A 24,677-nucleotide genomic window follows, 5' to 3' on the forward strand; every position below is an offset into this window, starting at 1 on the left:
AATTATTTCCTTCTCAACCTTTTAGTTTAGGAATAAGATAACAGTAACAACAACAAAGTTATAGCTCAGTTTCTTTAGTAATTGCAGAAATTTAAAACTCTATATGACCATTTCGTAGATGGATAATAAAATTCTCCCTGTATTTCAGACAAATAAATAAGTCAAAACAATGAATAGGGTGATGTTTTGAGGCTGTATGTATCCCCAAAAGACCAGCTCTTAAAGCTGCTCCATCCTGCTGGCATGGACCCCTGGTGGGGTGACCTTTGGATTGGGTTGATTCAGCCGAGAGGCACCCCAGGTGGGCTCCGTCCCCTTACTGGAGTCCTTTAGAAGAGGATGGAATGCAGAGGAAGGACAAAGAAGAGAGAACCTCAATTCTCATCTTTGACATACTCTTCCTCATTTTCCATATTGGAAATAGTGATTCATATTCCAACACAATTAGTTATTTCTTGGTTCACACCTCCATGGACATTCCAGACGCCCTTGAGGGTTGAGGTTGTCTTCTTACCCCGTGACTCCGATGTCGTTACACACAGTGCTCCAAAGCGGATTGCTCTGTACGTCCCGCATAAATACTTGTTAAAAGGCCCTGCCACAACTAGTCTGACCCACGCAGGCACTGAGGGTTGTGCCCTGGCCCCGGGTTTGCCGGCCAAGTCCTGCTGTCTAAGGGACGCTCCCCATGGGCGAAGGGCGCTCCTGCCTGGGCTGGTTGGCAGAGGCTCAGGGTGCAGCTGGAGGGGAATGTCTGCAAGTCCCATCTAGAGACGTGGCGCTTTCTCTCCCAAGCTGCTCAGAAATGCTCTCAAATTGCCCTTCATCGTTTTTGTGTTTAGACAAAAAGGATATGGTGCTGTGCCATCATAAGGGTTTATATGTATTTATTAAGTTAGCTGTAAAATACTTTTATTGCTTTCTTTTTTCCTCTCCTAAATGGGCAATAGCATGTACCAGTGAACTGGGAGGGCACTACAGCAACCATGCATTCATATGGGTTTGCCCAAAATGCTCTGGCATCTCACTGGGCTTAGAAATCAAGCCCTTGTGGAATGGCCTATGAGGCTGTCCCGAGCTGGCCATCCCAAGCTGGCCGTCCCGAGCTGGCTGTCCCGAGCTGGCCGACCCTTTCTGCAGTAAGTCTCTTTCCACGTAATGCACTTTCCTACGATTTTTTCATTGCTAATTCCCTGCCTCCTCTAAGTCTTTGATCATTCGTACCATCCACCTCATTTAAATTTGAAATTCACCCATCCACCTCCCTTTACTTGCTTTATTTTTCTTTCATTGTTCTTCCTGTGTTTTAACATACTATATGTTTTATTTATTATTAATTTACCTGTTTATTTTCTGTCTCTCCTGCTACGATCTAAGCACCTAGATTAATACCCAGCACATAATAGCATTCAATAAATGTTTGTTAAAACAATTTTTTAAAACTGCTGGGACTATTATTATAGTTACTTTTCCATGGCTCTCTAATAATTGCAAAATCTACTTCAGGCAGAGGACGTCTCCTTGAAGGATTTACTTCTCAGTAACCAAGGTGGAGGTTCCGGGGTTAATACCAAGGACACTAGTGTTTTCTCCATTTCATGTCCAATGTCTTTGTCCTCATTTAGGACACATGAACTCATCCTCTTTCTTCTTTACCACTCTGCCTTTTGGCATATGAGAAGTCTTCACAAAATTTTTACTGATATGAGAAAGGGTTTTAATTTAAACATCATCTAGCTTTAGAAAAATTAGGATTAATTGGTGGGATCTGAGATGATGCATGCACGACAGATCCGGAGTGAACCGGAAAGTTCAGAGATTGCAAGAGCTGGAAAGGCCCGGATACAGCTCGCTGCCAGCACAGCCTCCTCTAAACTCTCACTTCTTCTTCTTCTTTTGTACCCTCTTCAGCCACTCAAGTTGTCGCAGGTTTCCATGTATGTCGGATCTGCAGACATAGAAGACTTAGAGAAGTCCCGGGAAGCCATCTCATCTGATGACAAACGATGATGCAGAATGGAAGGACACAATGACAGCAGGGGCTCAGTTACTTACAGGGCCTTTGACCAGGGGATAAGATGCTCCCGATCGAATCCCTCCTCATCCTGGAGTGGAGAAGCAGCCTCCACCAAAAAATGAGTTGTTATTTGCAGAAGGAGAGAATATTGTTGGGAAGACAAAAGCAACAGATATGCATTATAATAGATAACAACAGATGTCAAATTTTAATGTTTGAAAATATCTCCAGAGATTTCAGGAGCAAGGCACATTAAATAAGCTTAATTTAGAATCACTTTCATAATAACCTGCCTCTGAAATAACTGAACTTCTTTCAATCGAGAGAAAGATTTAAAAGGATTATCTTGCCCTGGGTTTCCCAAATCCTTGTCTTAACAGAAAAGCCTGTGCAACCAGAAAGACTCCCAGTGAGAGCAAAACTTACTTAGTTATTCTACTTTTAAATCCAAAAATTACCTTGGAAATGGTCCTGAATAAAATTCTCTAGTCCTCCGATGGAGCCCCCAAACAGCACGAATATACCCGCCGTCCTGGAGGCTACGAAGAACCATATCCCCTTAGGCAGTTGGGTGTCTGGTCTCCACTTGGGCAATGGGGTGTCTGGGTCTCCACTTGGGCAGCTGGGTGTCTGGTCTCCACTTGGGCAGTTGGGTGTCTGGGTCTCCATTTTGGTGGTTGGGTGTCTGGGTCTCCACTTGAGCAGTTGGGTATCTGGGTCTCCACTTGGGCAGTTGGGTGTCTGGTCTCCACTTGGGCAATTGGGTGTCTGGGTCTCAACCTGAGCAGCTGGGTATCCGGTCTCCACTTGGCCAGTTGGGTGTCTGGTCTCCACTTGGGTGGCTGGTTGTCTGGGTCTCCTCTTGGGCAGTTGGGTGTCTGGTCTCCACTTGGGCGGCTGTCTGGGTCTCCACTTGGGCAGTTGGGTGTCTGGGTCTCCACTTGGGCAGTTGGGTGTCTGGTCTTCACTTGTGTGGCTGGGTGTCTGGTCTCCACTTGTGTGGCTGGGTGTCTGGTCTCCACTTGTGCGGCTGGGTATCTGGGTCTCCACTTGGGCAGTTGGGTGTCTGGGTCTTCACTTGGGCAGTTGGGTGTCTGGGTCTCCACTTGAGCAGTTGAGTGTCTGGATCTCCACTTGGTCAGCTGGGTGTCTGGTCACCACTTGTGCGGCTGGGTGTCTGGGTCTCCACTTAGGCAGTTGGGTGTCTGGTCTCCACTTGGGCAGTTGGGTGTCTGGTCTCCACTTGGGCAGCTGGGAGTCTCAGCCTCCACTTGGGCGCCTGGGTGTCTGTGTTTTCTGCACGTCTTCGAATGGAAAATGAGCAGCTGGCTGGATGGTTATAACCTTCCCCCTCACTGAGACCCTCCTCTTTTAAGTGACACTTTCCAGCTGAAACTGCATAAAAAGGAAATTACTTTAGCCGTTGATTTGTTCTTTCCCAGTCAATGTCCCTTGTTAATCAATGTGCAAGAGACTCCAAAGTTATTTAACTTAAGAAACGAATGGCATTTCTGACCCACTCCCTTTATTTCACTAGGCTCAATACATCATTTTCTCAAATGGCTACTTCCCAATTTGAAATCAATGGATGCTGCTTGGGGGCAGAGAGACTTGTGAAGAGGCTGGTAAGCCACTGCAGGGTTGGACAACCACTGTTATCAGGGAGCCCAACAGAAACAGGACAGCATGAACTAACCATTTATAAGTCAAAGAGCATGTCATGAAACATGTATGATGATAGGAAGAAAGAGTTTCCATAATGGAGGCAATGTAAAAATAATATCTTAATGTCTTTTCAATACTTTGCTAGATAGAACACCCCCCCACCAATCAATATTAAGAACAGAATCCTTCAGTCATCAACTTGAATAAACAACCAGAAGGACCAGAGAAGTGAAAAGCACTAGCACAATTCAAAGATGAAGAAATGAAAACACAGAACACAAAGGAATCGGAATATCACCACATTACCAAGTGTGAAGAATAAAACAGATGTAGTTTGGATTGGCAAGGACTCAGACATTTGGCTGCTCACAGGTCTTCTCTGTCGTATGTTCATGGCATCCAAGAGAAACAAGGGGTGTAACGTGGGAGGGAAAAAGGAAAAAAAAAGGCAACCCTAACTTGGCAACCGTGAAGCTGGCCTAGAAAGCAGTTGGCTCCAATCAGATCAGGACTTATCTGGACTTCAAGAAAAATGTCCTTAAAGATTTTACATCAAACATACTATTAAGGGCTTAAGCATAAAACACCAGTAGCTCTTAAGAGAGTAAACCCAAGGAAACAAGCAAGTATATTAACAGAGAATATGTACAATAAATAAGTAATATGCTTCCTCTTCCCTCCTTTTCTCAAAGTTAAGACATGCTCCTCAAAAATGTATGGGTAAAGAAACAGAAGTTGTGCTGGTTTGAAAAGGTTTATGTACTCTGGAAAAGCCATGTTTTAGTCCCAATCAACCTTGTGGGAGCAGCGGTTTCTTCTAATCCCTATTCAGTACTGTATGTTGGGAACTCTAGCTTATCTCCATGAAGACTTGAATCAATCAATGTGGGTATTAAACTTGATTAGGTGGAGACGTGTCTTCACCCATTCCAGGTGGGTCTTGATTGGTTTTCCTGGGATCCTTTAAAAGAAAAAGCACTTGGGAAAAAGCCAGAGGACAACGAGAGAGAAAGTCATGAGATTCTGAGAGAGCAAAGAAGGATGACAGAACCACAAAGCAGAGAGTCCACCAGCCAGCAACTTTTGGAGATGAAGAAGGGAAATGCCTTCTGGAGAGCTTCATGAAACAAGAAGCCAGAAGAGAAAGCTAGCAGACATCGCCCTGTGCCCTTCCAGCTGAGAAAGAAACCCTGAACATTGTCAGCCTTCTTGAGCCAAGGTGTCTTTCCCTGGATGCCTTAGATTGGACATTTCTATAGACTTGTTTTAATTGGGACGTTTTCTCAGCCTTAGGACTGTAAACTATAAAGTAGAAACTTATTAAATTCCCCTTCTTAAAGCTATTCTGTTTCTGGTATATCACACTCCTGCAGCTAGCAAACTAGAACAGAAGTTTAAGTACATCATACGCAAATATACGGGTTATGAATAGAATTAAAGATAATATATTTATGTATTATATACGCATATATACACATGTAATAAATAGATATATATATTTAAATAGTAAAGACTTGGGGAGGTAAAAGGATGGCATAATAAAGTAAGAACAAGTTTTGGGGGGAAAATCTATCCTATTTAATATTGACAAATTAATAAATAGATATGTGCTTATAACATTTACAGTTATGAAGATAATTATCCAAAAACCTAAGACCAGGCATATTAAAAATGTCTCTGAGTGGAGGGGAGCTAGACTGTCATTTTCATGTTCTTTCAGGACTAATTGGATTTTATTATTAAGCCTATGCTTTACTATTATAATATAGATAATGCAAAATAAAGGTATACCCATAAAGCATCACTGAAAATGTTATTACTACATTGTAAAGAGGATTATCTAGCAAATAATTATTTTTGCTTTGCTCAAAAGTATTACTACTGTCACTTCCAGCCTAACTCTTGCGTTTTCTAACCGATTCTCAGCACTCAGGCTCTGCTAAAGCAAAAGTAGTCAAAGGGCAGCGTTTCCGTGTGTCTCTGCAATGAGCTCCAGCCACTTTCCTTTCAATGACGTGTGACGCGAACCTCTGCATGACGATCACAATCTATTCCTTTCTGCATCAAAGTATTCACAATAAAGATGAATTCACCCATTCTGGTGAACCTAAAAACTAGCTTTGGAATCCTCTGGATTTCTGTAAACCAAATACACCGGGTAGGAACCAGAGGCCCCAACAGAATTTTGTGCCACAGTCAGGTGGGGATTTTGCCACCACCTCACTGCAACCTTCCGGACCCATTTGTTCTCCCTGATGGGGGCTGAACCTGGGCCCACCAGCCAGCATGTCCTTTCCCAGGAGGTAGAAGGAGGAGGGAGTAAACGCAGCTGGACTGCTTCCTACGTAGGGAGGGTAAACGCACTTCTGTGGCTGTCTCTCTTTGGGAAAAAGGGACATCGGACTCCTGAGGCAATCCTCGGCTTGTAAAGTTGTCTCTTTAGAGCGAAATAAGTAGATTTAAACTTTACACATATTAGCACTCTTTCCTCCTTGAATTTCAGGGTTGACTTCCTAGAGCAATTGAATAACAACAGCAATGAGGGCCCCCTTTTTCATTAGAGGGGCGTAGAAATGATGAGAAGCCGGGCAGGATGCTGGAAGAGAAGCCCAGGGGTGGGCCCGCATATGTGAGCAGCCCCGAGGGACGCATGCCATGGCCTGGGGACAGCTGTGGGGCTGGCACACACAGTCAGTCCACCCGGGCCATGGGGCTGCAGAAGTGCCCACTGTGTCTCCCCAGAGGGCTGCTCACACGGGGCTGGGGAGGTTAGCATTTCCAGGGAGGAGCCCCTGCCTCGGTCACCTCAGTGAGGCACGTTGGAACTGCAAAACCATGCTTTATATGTTTGGGAGGGGAGCTTGAGGAGTGGAGAGTTAAAACCACTCTTCTACTCCTTGTACATTCCACTCTAGGAAGCTGTTTCACCAGCTGGGATGCAGTGAGTGCTCAGTCGGACGCAATGAGCGTGCAGTGAGGTGGACCACTGCAGGGCTGAGGGCAGCAGCTGCCATCCTGCTGGCCAAGGGCCATTCCAGGGCACGGGGAGGATCGGGCCTGGCACAGCAAAGGGCTCGGTTGCATTAGGGGCGATACCTTGTGTGTTGACGGCAAATTGGGGGCTGGTCTCCTTACACAGAACAACGTATAGGTGATGCAGACGTGGCAAACACGGCGGACTTTGGCTAACCCCTGTGCGTCGGGCTGACCTGACTGCCATCTCGAATATCCTGACCTCGTTAGGGAAGCTGAGACTTTCGCGCGGCCGTCACATGTGCAATCGACACAACCTGAATAGTTATTACTATGCCTTCACCACCTGCTGGCCACATGCTCTCAGTGAGCACCTTCTGTGTGGAGTCTCCTGGATGGCATTCAGCTCATCCACGAGCGGGGAATCTGAGGCTCGGCAAGCGTAAGCAATGAGAACAAAGTGGCGCAGCTGCCTCGTACCAGACCCATGACACTAGAAGCTCCTTTTCCTCTCACTGTCCTCTTCTTGATAGCAACTAATATGCATGCAAACAATGGCCTTTTAGAAGACATTTAGTTTGTTTTTAATCTATCCTGAAACTGTAGCACCAACAACCGGCCTGGCTGATGACCACTGAGGACGTGAGGGGACTCGGACTTGCCAGGTGTTGACCTGTAGTCTAAGCATCCCACCAATGGCAGCTCCAGATGACGGCTAAGGCGCCCACTCTTGGCCTACTTGCTTCGCTTACATGCAAAACCAGCCAATGGGCATGATGAAAACGCACCTTAGGGAACACACATCTGAACTCGCAGTGCCAAGTTGAATTTACGTTAAAAAGAAGTTCAAATGATATTATCGATGTTATGACTAATATATTATTACAGTTGAAATATTATGTTGTTTTGTTGTTATTTAAGAGAGACATATTTTTCAATAAAGCTCATCTGAACTTGTCCTACTTTACTGTCTATGAATTCACTTAAGGACATAACATTTAAAAATTGATGCTTATTATGTACTGATTACATTAGTCCACATAGATTTGACATTAAATATCCTTTATGCTTCCATTTCCATTATATATAAAGATTATTCTGTTAAAATAAAAAAAAACAAACTAAAATCAGTTGTGGAAAATGTCTCCATTGCTCCATAAAAATTATTTAGTTCTATAAGGAAAAATATATAAATAGATTAATCATCCAAAAGGAAAAGGTTAAATCATTATGGTTTATAGATTTTTTTGACATTTTAAAACCTTGACTTAAAAGATTTGTTTCATTGATATTTACAGCCAGAGTTCAGTTTTAAAACGTGACCACAGTATTTAAAAAGCAGCTGCTCCTATCACCATTAAGCACAGCGAATATTTCATTGCTCCCCTAGTGCCTCTGAAGTCCACGCAGGCAGGTGCCATCCAGTGTACACTATTATAAGTACAACAGTATAATTTTTTGTGCCTCATTTCTAAAAATGTATTTCATCATTGAAGCTGTCATTCAGCGACAGTATGAAGTAGGATAATGCCACATGAATGGTCTTCAGGTCATTATATACTGGAAAGCTAGAAGTAATAGCCAATAATAAAAATTATTTGTGCAAATTATATGCTTTAAGTTTTCAAAGAGCTATGTGAGGACTTCTTAAAGAAATCATTATTCTTAAGTGATTTTAAGTGTAAATGGCTTCTATTTTATGAGGGATCAGTCCAGAGAATCAAACTACTGTTTAATTTTGCTCTAGTGAGCCTATTGTCTTCATTTCATCTCCTTCCTGGGATGCATTTTTCTCTGTATTCTTGAGGATTTATTCCTCAACTCCCATTAGCATTATAGGGGATGGATAATTCCATCGCCTACACAGCCAGTGGTAAATGAAATCCCCTTGGCATACTTTTCTGGCATGTAAATGAGCCCTGGGCTTTATAAAATACAATTACGGTGCAATGTTAGCAGTGTACATACTGAGAAGATGTGGAAGAGGGAATTAAAGGTGCCGTTTGTAGTGATACCTGAGAGGTCACACCTTCTCTAATTGAAAGACACAGTAGAGAGAAGTCCATACAGTCCCCACCTGATCACCAGCAGTTTCGGGAATAGTGCTGTTTCAGGGAATTAATAGACATAAAACGGACTTAGCATCAGTTCACATAGCTTTTAAGTTTTAAAACTCACAACAATGTGGCAAAGTGTTTTATTAGTAATACATGATTTCCTAAGCTGTATGATATCTCTTGATATTGTATGCATTGTGTATTATTTAAAGGCATAATGTTTATAGTTCACCTTTTCTTGCAAAATGTTGTGATTTTTGCAAACTTCTTTAAATTTGTCAGCCTCAGTGTTAGGAGAGCATTATGATTTCCACCAGGAATGACACAAATGGAGAAAGGTAGTGGGGGTGCATGGAATTCATGGTTCTGGAGACTTCCAGTCTCCTAAAGATACAGGAATGGGAAGTGATTCTTTTCTTCCTGCTTAAAACACCTGCCAGGAGCCAACAGGTGGTCAGCAAGGATTTCCTCAACGGGAAGTGCCATGCATGACATTGATTTAATACAGATATCTCAGGAAGTCACGCATGTCACAGATTCCACCCCTCATCTTTAATTCCACCATTAGTAATTTGTTCCTTTATATCTCAAGGCAACTCTTAAAAAAATCTTGCGGAGTGCCCCATAAACTTACTGGTCACTCACATGTTGGGGAAGTTCAACGTGGTGAGCGCTGCATGCCTCAGTGGAGCCAGGGTGCAGCTTTCTTTGCCCACCAGCAAGCCAGATTGGAGTCTGCATATGTTTTTACGTAACAAGTGGGAGACTGGGGAGAGGCAGAGTATCAGAGCCAAGGAATGAGGGTGGGGGTTAGCAGCACACGGGTGGACACTGGGGAGCATCCAAAATCCCCTCCCAGTAAGCTGGAAGCCGGAGTGATGGGGATGACGGCTGCCACCACCCTCCACCCCATCTTACTGACCAGCTCCATTGTAACCTCCCCATGCCGAGCTGTGTGGCATGGGCTTTGGGTTCAGACACACCTGGATTAGGGTCATTTATCCTCACATAAGTTATGTAAACTTTTGAGCCTCATTTTCCTAATATGCGAACTTGCATAAAAATAATCACATCCCTGGACCGTCGTCGGCTGTGAGGAAGGCACTGCAGGAGAAGGCTGTTCGAGGTCCATGAGATGGAGGGCCACGGCGCCCGGCGCTGCAGCTTGCTGTGTCCTGTCACCGCAGCGCCAGGAGAAAGCCCAGACTCAGCAGCTGGCCGGGGGCCTGGGCCTGTCAGGATGAGCGTGAGTGTGTGCAGCTGTGCAGCGGCAGGCGGCCAGCTCCGGTCTGCAGGGGGAACCGGCATGCGTGTGGCTTTGGAAGTGAACTGTGGGGCACAGCTACGTTCCTCCCTTTATGGGGTATCAGGCTGCTGGGATGCTTCGGCCACAGACCCGAGGGGCCGTGGCAGGAACATATATGTGGTCCACAAGCCCAGAATATTCACTCTCTGGCTCTTCATGGAAAAAGGTGCGTCCCTGGAATTGTGTGAAATGGGTTACTGGTTTTCACATTAGCAACTAGATAAACTATGTGTTAGAATTAAAAATAGTTTTATTTTATAATGCATTTAATCACATTTAGTGCAATTTTAATATTTAAATAAAATGGAGGCTTCACGTAAAAATTTATTTAAATTTTAACTTTTCTCAATTATAATTGGCATATTGCATTTTAAATGTAATAAGACAATTTTGAATATTTTAGAAAAATGTTTTAAACACTAAAATAATTTTAATTTTTTGAGTTTTTTTATTGACTCTTATTATGTAATCTCTATGAAAATATGTTAAACCTTTGTATGTTTTATTACAATTAAAATTTATTTTAAATTTTATTTTATCATTCCAGTAAAGAATGAATCACCCCTGATCCTGGAGGGCTCATTGATCTAAATGGGGAGCTGCTCAGCTTTTCCTTGCTGGTCACAATGTAGCATTTGGAGCTTTTGCCCGGAGGATTGGTCACAACACCTCTCTGTTCTGTAGCTTCCATGTTTTTCCATGATTAGGCAACTGTGGACTGGCTGATGGGACCATTGTTTTTAGCAGCTAGGATTTGTACAGCCTTTCTGACTGTCCTGTAAAACTGAGATTGAAAAGCCATGCTTTCTAAGAAAATGAAGAAAATAATAAGGAATAAAGAAAAAAATAAGGGAAAACCCCGCATTTTAAGTAATGTATTGCTTTTAGTTCCTTAGAAATAATGTAAGGAATGCACGGAATATTTTCTTTATAAATAAAATTAAACTTCTGGCTGTTTGCATATTGATTTTATCATGAGGATGATTATACACCCTTCATGAAAGCAATTTCAACTGATGTCTTGAGACGATAAAGCTGTGGGCTCTGGAGGTTCATTGCTGCATGCTCCCCACAGTGCCGTGTCCTTAATCCATCCCTGTAACCTGCCGTGGTGGGGTTTCATGGGGCCACTTCACTTAAGGTGTGGCCCAGTGTGAGCCTTCGTCGTCTTGCTGTGGTCCTTTACAGGCAGGATGGTGAAAGCGAGCGCGAGAGAGACAGAGAGAGCACGAGAGAGAGCCACAGAGGGGAGAAGCTGAATCAGTGCGTCCAACGGACAGGAAGAGACCTGCAGCCACACCTTAAGCCTGGCCACGGGGCGGAGGGGTCCAGGCCACGGGGCGGAGGGGTCCAGGCCACGGGGCGGAGGGGTCCAGGTTGCAGGCAGCGGGACTTCAGGGGAAAGCACCGCCTAAGGATGCCCTGATTTGGATGTTTTCTTAGCCTCAGAACTGTAAGCTGATAAATCCCCATTGTGAAAAGCCACTGCCTTTGATGGTATCTGCTTTAAGCAGCCTCGGAAGCCAAGTCATGGGAAGCAAACACCAGTGAATTTGGAAAGTGGACAGGCTTCCACCTTCACCCCTCACCCCAAAGCTGTGCAGCTCACACGTTGCATGGCCTCAAGCGCTGGGACCAAGTTAGGCATCCTTAACAAGCCACTTCCCTTGCAGTGACTGAAAGAGAAAAATGTGGTCATGGGTTTCCAGGCATGAGCTTCAATTATCTTTACTCTTTGACAAGCAACAATTTATATATTTTCTTAAATATACTTGCTGCTCTAGAAAAGCCTGTGCTGATTTATGATGTTCTGAGAAAGTAAGCATTTCATTGTTTTGATTCAGCTACCAGAATGGACATAAATTGGGCAAAGTAGAAACTTGGGATAATGATGCATTACACTCAGGCTAGCGTGAAACTATCTTGAAAGTCAAATTTATTACACAGAGGAGGTATTCTCTCTTATCAAAGATAAGCAAAGCCCCTAATGAATTTTTGAAATATTTCAAATCCAGAAAATAGGTCATACAATCTAGAATTATATAGTGTAATGCCTGAAGAGACTTGCTCTAAACACAGAACATTTGTCTTTGAAAATATGCTTTATCTGCCGGATTTCTCAGATATAAATTAGGTTTGAAAACTTTGCCAGCTCCTAGGAATATATAATAAACTAAAAATAGAAGTAAGTCTGTCTTGAAAGGTGACATGCCTATGAGCAACAAAATTCTGCAGTGGCTTTGCAATATATTAAGCAATTAAAATGACAATGGCATATTTACACATTCATTTTGAAAGCATAATATTTCAATACTTAGCTTTAATGCCGATTGAGCTGGCAGCAGGGTCTCCACACAGAGGTGGGGCTTCTATTCCACTGCAGGGAGGGAAAGAATGCCCAGGGGCTGGGACACAGGTGGCGGCGGGGTTTTAGATGTGCACGGTGGAGGAACTGGACTTCATACTTTAAATTTTACTTATTTTTATTTGGGGAGCAAATAAAATAATTAATGAAAGTAACTGCCAAAAGAATAGAAGTATATTTGATGAAAATTTAGGAGCAGCTTTTGAAATATATTTCATGAAATTTGAGATATTACTTAATGAAACAAACATATAAGGGTGTAGATCCAGCCTGTGTTTACGTGTAATCTGTAAATACTACATGCTTTTCCTCTCTGAAATGCTGTTCTGCACATCTTAGTTTTAACCCAGCCTAGAGTTCTGTCTGTGAGTGGCATATTTCACCAGGGGTGAAAGTTAACCCTTCAAATAATCCATGAAGATCTGAAAATTATCCAGTAAAATTATATCTGAGAAACTTTTTTCTTAAGTTCACAGGATTGTGTTGAGAAATGTTCAATTTTCCTTCCTGTCTTCTTTGCACAGACATTGTAAAAATCAACGGGCTCGGTGCTTTCCAAGAGCACCGGGTATCCTTGATTGTCGTCCGCACTCGTACCGCTTGGGCTCCTGCAGACGGTTATTTTGGGGTCCCACCTCTTCACTGCTACATATGGAGGTTCTGCCACCACAGCGACAGTCCTGGCCTCTTGTCTCACTCTCTCCTCACCCACCCAGCGAGAGAAGGAGGTGAAGTCTGGGCTGGATGGAGCTGACCTTTAACTCTAAGATCTGCGTGGGCTGTCCGCGGGCAAGCCCCGGGGCCCTGGCTGCGGGACAGAGAGGGTCAGGGAGCTTGCTCGCCACACCCCCAGCCACTTCCCAACAAGCTGGGCTTTATCCATGATGGTGCTGATGTTTTGATTTCTACGTCTGCCTCTGTTTCTCTTAGTGCAAGTGGGGCGCGCGGGGCGTCCTTTACGAGCATCTCAAACTCCAGCGGTAAGGACTATTGTTAGAGTAGTGTGATCGCCTCGGTGACCTCGCTCCGAAGTGTCTCCCACCACATGCTTCGCTACCTGTCCCTAAAGCTACCAGAATCAGCAGAGGGAAATTTCTCCTACGAAGCTAACGTGCGTGTGTGTCCCGGGTGTGTGCGCATGCGCAAGTGGACAGGTAAAGCTTACTGCAGTCATTTCTTCCTGGTATAAATCACAGAAAAAGACAACTATAAATGCATCATCACTACCAGTGACCTTACTTCCATCCGGCTCTGGGTCCCTGGCTCCATTTATTATTTCCTTTTTTTAAAAAAAAAAAAAAAGTTTTTTCAAAGTATCAATAAGGACAAGCTGCATTTGTAGCACTTTTAATGAAAATGGTTGAATAATTTGGTTGATGTTAGAAAAGCACCCTGAGCCCATCAGCAGCTGCTGAGCTCCACGGTCACCCTGTGCCCTGACACCCAGTTCTCCCCCTGCAAACCACAGGCAGCCTTCCATAGCCGGGTAAGAGCCTTGGCGGTCTGGGCCAGCACGTGCCGTACTCAGCACTGTAGTTTCTCTACAAATATTAGAAACAGGCAACAGTAAAGTTCTCATGTGTGGTGCATTATTTTGATCTGATGGTCTAGTATTGGGGAACGTTGAATTTGTGATTTTCTTTTGATCTTCCTTAAATTCCCTTACTTTATGATGCGTTGTAAGATGTTTTCTATTGACATAACACTTTGGCCTTTTCAAAGGACCTTTAATCATGTTTTCTCATCCAGGGCTCAGAAGGTGGATGTTTTCCTCCCTCTGAACCCGTGGGCGCTGACAGAGGGAGAAGTTCGGCTAATTGTCCAAGGGTGCATGTGTGGCCAGGACAAACCCCCAGGAGGCCCTCGGAGCGTGTTTCATGGAATAGACTTGCATAGAGCTTCCTGACTATTGGGTAAACTAGGCGAATCTTTGGGCATAAAAATGCAATGATTTGTTAAGTGTTGATTTGGATTTTGGATAAAGTTACTCGACTGGTTGGCATGAGGTGGAGAGGAACAGCTGGGCACACCTGGTGGCCGCGGGTAATATCCACCCTGCGTCCCCTGGACGAGAGGCACTGGCCTCTGGGTGACAGCTCAGCCACGCCCCGGGCTCCGTGCCCTGTGGTCAGGCCGAGAGCCACTGTCGGGGACAGTCCTTGTACCCGCAGAAGAGAGAAGATGGGCCCGGGACAAGGGCAGCGCAAGGCTCGGCAATAGCCCCGCCTCTCCTCCTGCACGGTGCCCTCTGCCGACGCTCCGGTGCGGGAAACGCACGTCAGGCCCTTCCCCGAAAGCCTCTCGTCCGTTTCTAGGAGCAATGCAGGTAATAAAACGTTTTACACAAAAGCCTATGCATGCTGTGCATTTTCTTTTTCTCCAGGCACATTTACACCCACCTGAGCACATGCACACATGCACACACATCTAAAGACGCACGTCTGCACCCATGCCGTAGACATGGAAAGACAAGGAAACAGGGGCAAGCATGTTACCTGAGCAACAGAACTCACTCTTCCTCTTTATTTCAAAGCTGAAAAAAAATCCAAAAAATTTTTTTGGAGGGCGAGGCCTGTCCTGGCAGGTCTGAAGAATGATATTCCAGACTCAACTTTGAAAATTTAATGTGGGCCGAGGTTTCTCGTGGGTCTGCGATGAGTCTTGAGAATCTGTTTTTCTAGCCAGTTCCTGTGTAATGATAATTTTTCCGATTTTCCGACTACTTTTGATTAACACAGGTCTAAATTATGATTATACCGTAGAAGAATGGAAAGAGGAAAAAGACTAAATCTGTTTACTTCCCACAGTATACATGCAAATGATTTTGTATTCCATTTGCATTTATTTCTTGTTTTTCCTTTATAGTCTTGTAAAAGAAAAAAAAAGAATATCCCTAAGACTAAACTTTTTTTTTCCTGCCCGAACACAGCATAAATGTTTTAAAGTAATCATTTATGTGTGATGTTTGACTTGGCATATTTGTGTTGTACCTGGCTTATAAATATTTGCATTGTTCCGGAATCTTCTGGGTTATGGACTAAAATTTTGAATTTTGAAGATGCAAACTGAATCCAATACATCGACAGAAAAAGACATTTCTTTACGGCCATAAAGTCATCGAGCCCCGTGGTCCCGAGAGGATCCAGGCTGTGGTCACCTTGGTGAAGCAGCAGGTACTGCAGCGTTAACCCGTCCACTGGGCGGCCTGTGACAAGGGCAGTCTGCCACGTGGGCAGAGGCAGGACAAAGTGGGCACGAAGGCAGGCGTCCCTCTCACGAGACTGGAGCCTGGCACTGAAGCTCCTGCAAGAGACCTCGTGTTCCGCACGCATTGCTGAAGCTATCATCCCGCTGAGAGAACACGCCTTCATGTCTGCCCAGGTAAATAGCACTGACTCGGCGTAACCAGGGGGAACGGATCGTCTCAAGGTTTTGGAGGCTGGAAGCCCAAAGTCAGCTCTCCTGAGTGTGGAGGATTCCGTGCCTGCTCGTCACTAGGGTCTTGAGGTGGCCTCCGCCTCGGGCGCACCTCTGCCATGTCAGCTCCTCATTTCCGCTGACTTCTGCCCGCCTCTGCCTTCTCGCTTGCAGGGACTGGCTGCGTCTGCCTCATGAGGTCCCCAGTCGTAGGATCGAGGCACCAGGTGCAATGTGACCAGCTTAATGAATAATGGCTCCTTTAAAGGTCCTATTTAAAACGGGCTCCTACCCCACTCAGATCAAGACTTCGACATGTCCTTTCTGTCCCCACACAACCCTTCTCTGAGGCGCCCAGTAGGAACACTTCCCCTCAGCTCTGTGTAACCTTCAGGAAGGCTCTAACGCTCATAGCATGCTACATGTTAATGTAACGAGTGTACTTTAGTGCGCGTTTGCTAATAGTCACAAAAGGTGCAAAGTGAACTCTAACCTCAGGGTGCTGCAGTCAGGGCGCAGGACGTATAACGAAATGGGGTGATGGACACAGCAGGTCGGAGTGCAGCGGGGGCCCAAGAGGGGGGCAAACAGTGACCACCTGCAGGAAGAGGATGACATTAAAGTTGACGCCCGCAGGTGACCTGAAAGGCCGGGTTTTCCGAATGTACAGTTGGCGCTGGGGAAGGTAGTGCCGACTCAGGGAAGCATGGCAGCTGGGGCGTTCATGCGTTTGAAAGCAGGGTGTGTGCAGGAACGTGGCCGGCTAAGGGGTCACCACGTGAGGGAGAGTCACGAGATGGCTATGGCCGGTGGCCAAGATGGAGAGGCCACCTTTAGAAACGAAGTCAGAGCTTCTCCTTCAAAACTCTTTGGGAGCCGTTCAAAGTGCTTCACATCTGCACCGTTGCAGTCTGGTAGTGAAATGGTGCCATGGTCAGGTGCATGCGTCAGCGTGGCCAGGTGGTGGTGCCCGTTTGTCTGGTTGGGCAAGTGCTGGCCTGTCTGTAGCGATGAGGACATCGAATTAAATCATAATCACGTCAGCTGCATCCACAGCTGATTCCATTTGTAATCAGCCAAGGGGAGTGTCTTCTGCAATGAGTGATGCTTAATCTAATCACTGGAAGCCTTTTAAGGAGGATTCAGAAGAGACAGGCTCTCTTCCTGCTTCATCTGGCGAGCCTCTCCTGTGGTGTTCGTCCAGACCATCCATTGGAATCGTCAGCTTCACAGCCTGCCCTGCGGATTTTGGACTCTGCATTCCCATGGTCACGTGAGACACTTTTATAAATTTCATATTTAAATTAAATATAAATATAAATTTTATATTTACAAATATTTCCTGTTGATTCTGTTTCTCTAGAGAACCCTACCTAATACAAATGTGTTACATACAATTTCTCTTCTCTATTAAATTAATATGTGAGTAAAAACATTATTTTGACATAACCAATTTCATTCATTCCAACTGGCCTAACATGTGCAACATCAGTGTTTCCAGTTTGCAACCATATTTCCTTTTAACTTTTGAATATTCTAACTCTCAGGTCATCAAAGAACCTGTCACTTTCTCACACATCAAGTTTCTGTCTCTCTTTCTCCTGGGTACTTCACTATGGACGGGGAAGGAGCTGCAGCCCTGTGTTCTAACAGGGCCCCGTGAACGTGTCACCGCGGCCACGGCTCTCAAGGACAGCACTCCACCTTCTCTCTCCTTCACGCATGTGCCCAGTCACCCATATGAACAGCTCATGGGGGGGATCTGAAGCCCTTTCACCCTGAGTCTGACATCCTCTAACCAAAATATCCACAGATACATATAAAGTGCCAGAGGTGCTGTGATTTCATCACCACAGGCTTTGACTTTTTATTAAGTGCCAAGGAAAAGTTGGTTTTTAAAGATGTTTAACACCTACTGAGTAATTTCTTTTCTTTGTTCATGTCTTTATTTTATTACTCAGGTACCCAGACACGGGTTAGTTACACGGGTTAGTCATTATCAAAGATCAGGGCGACTGGAGAACAGTTCAGCAATTTCAGGATCTCTTTCCAGCTATTCTATGCACTCGAAACCAAAAAGGGATCTCTATAGAATTAGTCAGCAGTCATCGTCATTTATTAAAACCTAACTTCTCAGTTGCAATTCCTCCCTTTCATTTGACCATTCTGAATAATTTCTGTTGAGTACTTAAAAACAAACAGCAGATCTTCTTTGGCAATCTTAGTTCACCAGCAAATGAATGAATTGGAAAACTGTTCTCAGGTGAAACCAAGTGTTAATGACAGAAAGAGCATGCGCTGCCATTTCAATTTTATCAGCATCTCTTTCTTCTTCTGAAGTGAGAGATCTGGAAGTGAAGTTATTTATGTAACAAAGGATTACTGAAAGAATGTTCTCTACAGTTGTGTTTAAAACACTGGCTGTTCTTGTTAGCAGGTTACTATGGGAGCAGTTGCAGTGGTATATATTATAGTTTAGAGAAGAATCTTATTAAATGTGCTGATTGGTAGGAATTTCAAAATTTCTTTTTGACATATTGGCAAAAAAAATGTAGGTTTGGCCGTTTCTTCAAATCTACTCAAATATTGAAAAAGAAAGTTAAAATGAAACATCTATTCGAAAGTGTTAGGAAGGCAAAATGCTTATTAAAGTGGTTAGATAATATCACTTTTAATAAGTAATGTATACTACCTTATATGTCTATTATTCTTTTAGTAGCAGATGATTCTTGAATTGAAACAAATGAAAAACAACCTCTTTCTAAAGCAGGATTATACAGTTCTTATGTAGTTCTCCTGGTTCCAGAATAGAGCAGCCTTTGGGGAATTTAAGACTCAGATCACATTTTCTCCCCAGTTTCAGATACTAAATCATAAAATATAATTCAATTGGTGGCAAAGATCATTTATACTGAATGTCCATGGCATGCCGTGAGATCCCTCTTCTGGCTTCTCACCTGCTCCAGAACCAGTCACTGCCTGTCGCTTTCATACATGACAGCTCCTCACTGCACCCGAGTTCCCTGGTGGCTGCTCTGTTTCCAGAATCCAGGCCACTGTCAGCAAACTGTTGCTTTGTTCCTTCTCAAATGCAAAGGATATGGAGGCCATGCAGACTATACATTGATCTTGTCATATTGCGGCTGGCTCCTTGAAGTTATAGCAGCAATCCCATATTTCATGGCTATTTCATTCTTTACTATTTTCTCCAAGAATAATTCCCCAAATTTCCACTTTTCCTAAGGAAATGATTTTAGTAGCCCCTCCATTTCTACCAGCTTTCACTATATGGTCTCATGTTTAGGTAGGACAGAGAAGTGATCCCTCCAGCCATAATAGCTCCCCATTTTTAGGGCAAGTGTGCACCACCCAAATTCGTGTGAATAGTGAGGTTTTCCCTCCTAGTTGAGGGCAGGCTTTCTTTCCCACCGTGCATGAGCAGCGGGCAGTAGAGCCTCGGGTTATCTTAGAACTTCTTCCCTGGCCTAGTTAGCAGTCACTAAGCTGACTTCTAAAATGCGGAGATCTCCACATGCCGAGCTCTGTGCAGCGCCCTCGGGCCCCCTGCCCACGTCCCCAGGCTCTCTGCTCTGCCTCGTCCACCCAGCCCGCGTGGGGCCCACTCTCAGCACCGGAGTCCTGCTGGGGGAAGCTGGACAGGCATGGGCGCAGCTCATCGGGTCCCTGCATTCCTTTATCACATGATGGCCACTCCGTGCAGAACTGCTGCTCCTAATATCCTGACTGCCCACGTTTTCACTGTTTCAGGTTGGAAGGTAAATCCGCTCCCTGTGGTTCCTTCTTGAATAGAAGTGTAAGTCCTGGTCAAATGTTTTGATCTATTGATTTATCTAATATGACATTATTAAGGTGATGGAGTCTGGATTTAAACATGATATTCTTACTGAATGTTAGGCCTTTCTTTCTTAATATCCATTTAAGTAGTTTAGAAAAATTTTCCTAAATACGCGTACATATGTGTGGCGTGTATATGCACACATGCACGCATAGACACACTCACACAGCTATCCATTTCTAGTGTATATGCATATGTACATTCCTCAACTTGGATACCTTTTCACTAATTTGATTCACTTATTCATTACTTCTCATATATTTAGTCACTTTTTAAATAGACATTGGATATCTCCTTTGCTCCAATCACGCTGATGAATATGGAAATACAGCAGTGAATCTGCTAGATCTTAATCTCACAGATTACAAATTACTGTATAAAGTAATGTAGTTCATTCCTTTTATTTCCCTCATATATCCTGCAACAGTGTGGGCCTTAAAATGTTAATTGAAAATCCAATTTTAGATGTAAAAGAAAAATGCAGATATATGACATATTTTAATGTTAACTCTCTTTATATGTGTGTGCATTTAGAAATGGGGTCACTTTTTCTCCATGAATATTAAAGGGTTTGGAATTTTATTTCAAATGCAGTAGAAGTTATCTTGGATAGCCAAGATTTTATTTCTTTATGCCACCTCACCACATGCTCACTGTCATTTAAAATTCTTTGGTTTCTCATGCCTTTGATGATACATATTTAGTTCCAATATTTCTAAACCAGCTCTTACTTATGAAGATATAATTTCAAGATTAAAAGCCCCATTTACAGTTAAGTCATTTGTTGTAATCATGAAATAATTGAACTGCATAAATTTGACTTCATTTTATTTTTTATGATTTCTAAAATGGAATTTTCCTTTCCTGTGCTAAGGGTTGGTATGAAAAATGAATAAATTAATATTGCCTTCAATGCTATAATTGAACTGATCCCTCATCTACATTAGTTTAAAATTCTGTTAAATAAAATTCTTTATACAAAGAAATTCTAATATTTTTTGTCCTTAATTGCATCATTATGGAAACTTTCTAGTTTTACATGATTTGAATAGAATGGAGTTACTTCAGTATGATTATAAATATGGCAATAAATATATTATATATATATAAATTGTCTTTAAATTCATGAACTTTTAAACAGATACATTTTTATTTCCTTTAAGGTTTCCTTTTAAATGCCAAAGATTCCTTATAAATGCTGGAATCCAAACTTCAAATTATATTTGGTCTTAGAAGCTACTTTTTATATTGGAATATACATATACATGCACATGTTATATAATAATTACTACAAATACAAGACTAGTGCATCCATTCTTACAATAACATCACATTAGAGGTGCCAAAACTAATGTTAGGAGCTGTGTACATCAGGCTTCAACACAGAAGCTGAGAGTTATTGTCTCCCTATTAGACCAACTTCTTCCATTTTGATACAAAAAGTATTCCTGCCTAACTTAATCAAAATGATTTAAATTATATTTAAGTGTTACTGGTTTAGTTCAAATAATCAGAAAGAAGTGACCGCCCCCGCTCCGTGAAGGGCTAGTCCTGAGGTAGAGGTAGTGGAGGGCTGGGGACCTGCGGGCATCTGCCGTGAGCGGCCTCCAGCCAGCACGGTTAGGTCCCTCTCTGCAAATGACCGTCTCTCGAGAAGGCAGCATTGATTCAGTTCAGGGCAGAGTCACGCAGGACGGTGGTGCATTTTGGCATGTCCAGGGCATCTGGGTGGGAAAGAAAGAGGCGTGGAAGAAGTGGCACGGCCAAATCCTGTGAGCCAGGCCACCCCCCATCCGCCAGAATCGCCCTGTATTTCCACATATGCTGTTATTCAACTATACATGTTTTTGGTTTTTGTTTTGCTTTGTTTACAAACTAGTGCAACTACATGTTTATGTCAGAATAGAAGGTCTTTATTGTGGAAATTCTCTTGATGTATGCATTTGGAGGTAAAAATCAAACACCTCCCCTTTCAGAATTTTCAGAAGTAGAGGGAAAAACAAAAGGAGAAGCAAGTTCCTCTAATAGTAAAAGGTCTAGAATTTTCATATTTTATGATCAGCCCTAGAATGAAAGTGGAGATATGGGCAAACATAAAAAGACAGACAGACAGACAGACAGAGAGGTCTTCAGCCCAGCCTCATGGCTTGAAGATTGGTCTCTGAGACACGCCCCATGGCAGAAGGTAGGGGGCAAATGGCCAAGCACACTGCACTTCAAGTCTCTTCAAGTACAAAGCAAAAATGGTGCCGGTCTCCCATTGCTGAAGTGAAGTAAGAGGACCGGCATCCAATATGAAGTCAAGTGGAAACAGAAAGAAGATGGAAGCTGTAGGAGAGAGACTGATCTTCCTCCCTGCCTTCCTTGGAAAGAAGTTGCTCTGTGTAACCCATGTGAAGGAAGGAGGTGTTGTCCTTTACCTCTAGGTGGGTGGAATATCTGTGTAAATTATTTGAAATTCTATTGCACTGGAGATTTGCTTTGTCTTCCATTGCTCAATGCTTATTTGTTTCACTATGGACTCGTAGATGCCTGTTTTATACTTTGAGTTATAATCCAATACTACTGTATTTATTTCATTCCTCTAATCACACCAGATTTGACCATTGGGAGTTCTTTCAGTTGGCTTCAGGGTCCCTTTGAAGGCGCCCCTTTGAAAACCCTCAGCTACTGGATTAAGCGTCTCTCATTGCAGAAGTCACTCCCCTTAGCTGATGGTAGATGTCGTGGGCCATAGGTGCAGTCAGCTGACTGATGACTTAAGTCCATGAAATGCCCTCGCAGTTACAGTAGGGCCAGTGCTTGCCTGATGAGACAACCAACTGGGCACCATCACCTGGCTGAGTTGACACCTGAACCTGGTGTATACATACATACCATCTGTATGTATAATAATATAAATATAAGTTCATACTTTTATTTTCAGCTCAAATCCGTTATCACATGGGTCGTTCAAGACTTCTCACCTTGTTTCTCTCTAATACCCCGTGACACCAGTGAGAAACTTGGCTCTGACCATCACCACCCATTTACGTTATTGCTCAGTTCCACTATACATGTACAGCCATTTCACGGGAAAACCTTTTCAGATAGATGGCTGTGCTTATATGTACAGCTCCTTTTGCCTTAAGTCTTATAGATTATATGCATTTCCAAAGCTAATTCAGCCAATAACTTTTTCCCCACACTCCGGTCAGTAATGTCACATCATACATTTAAAATGCAGTGAGATTGCATTGTCACATCCTATTTCCATCCTGGGATTCCCTGACCTCTAAAGGACTACCTATGTTTTGCTTATTATTTTGGCATCGGCAGGCACCGGGAATTGAATCCAGGTCTCCAGCATGGCAGGCAAGAACTCTGCCTGCTGAGCCATCATGGCCCTGTTTTGCATATTTTAAAGTTCAATCTTTGTGCTATAAAACTTAAGAATTTTGACAAATGCTTAGTATCTTGTATCCTCCATTAAAACAGCATACAAAATAATTTAACTGTTCTAAAAAATCCACTGTTTCACCTTGTCACTTACCCTGTGTGTCTTTTTACTGTCTCCACAGGTATGTCTTTTCCAGAATGTCATATAATTGGAATCACATGCCATTCAGCTTTTGAAACTGTCTTATTACACGTAGTAATATATATGTATATTTAAGGCTAATTCATGTATTTGAGTGGTTTGTATATTTATACCACTGAAAAGTATTCCATGTATGGATGTGCTACTAATTTTTTCGCATGTAGAATTGAGATTTTGATCAGCTTTCATGAAGTCTAGAGATCAAGTTGAAATGAATTGTTATTGTAACAATATTGAGTCTTCCAGTCCATGAGCGTGCTATATTACTCAATCTAGATTTTCCTTGCTTTCTTGTTTTGAAGAATTCAAATACAGATTCTATACATATTTTGTTAGATTTGTCCTAAGTATTTCATTTCACAATGCTTTATTTGTACTATTTTAAGTTTTAAATTCCAAATTTCCATTGCTATCATAAAGAAAAGCAATTAGTTTTAATATAGTGATTGTGTACACTCTATATTTACAGTACTCATTTGTTATTTCTAGGAGTTTTCCTAAACATAGATTCCTTTGAATTTTCTATAACTATAATCATATTATCTGCAATAAAGGTAGTTTTATTTCTTCCTTTCCATATACATATTTACTTCATCCATCCTTTGTTGTTGTCTTTCTTTTCTATTTTCTTTTTGGACTTACTGCAACAGCTAAGCCTCCCCTTATCATTCTGGACAAGCGTGTTGATAGGTGGCATGTTGCCTTGTTCCTGACCACAGAAGGACTATGTCCAGTGACGTGGTAAGTGATATGTTGGCTGGAAGTTTCTTTATCTTGAGGAAGTCCTTAATAATGGGTGTCGGACTTTGTTAAAAGATTTTTCTTCATCAATAATATGAACATATGATTATTTTTTCCTTCCACCTGTTGATACAGTGGTTTACACTGATTGTCTTTTTTTTTTCCTTTTTACATGGGTAGGCACCAGGGTTCTCTGGCATGGCAGGCAGCATTCTTGCCTGTTGAGCCACCGTGACCTGCCCTACACTGATTGTCTTTTGAATGTAGAAATAGACTTGACTACCTGGAGTAAATGAATCTTGGTTAGGGTGTGCAAACCTTTTTGTACCTTATTAGATTTAATTTGCTAATATTTTGTTGAGTATTTTTGCATTTATGTCTCTAAAAGATATTGGTCTGTACTTTTCTTTTCTTGTACTGTCTTTATCTGGTTTTGGTATTAACCAACTCATTCAGAGAATAAGTTACAAAATGTTCTCTGGGCATCTATGTCTTTGACAAGATTGTCAAGAATTAATATCATTTCTTCCTTAAATATGTGTTAGAATTTACCAGTGAAATCATTGTGGGCTGTTGCTGGATGGAGAAGTTTATTAATTATTCAACTTCTTTAATAGGTGCAATAAGTTTGGTGGAATAGACTTCTTCAATAATTATTTTATTAGCATTTTAATATCTAACAACATTAGTGAAGATTCCT

The sequence above is a fragment of the Tamandua tetradactyla genome, chromosome 15, assembly GCF_023851605.1.
Source record: "Tamandua tetradactyla isolate mTamTet1 chromosome 15, mTamTet1.pri, whole genome shotgun sequence".
NCBI lineage: Eukaryota > Metazoa > Chordata > Mammalia > Pilosa > Myrmecophagidae > Tamandua > Tamandua tetradactyla.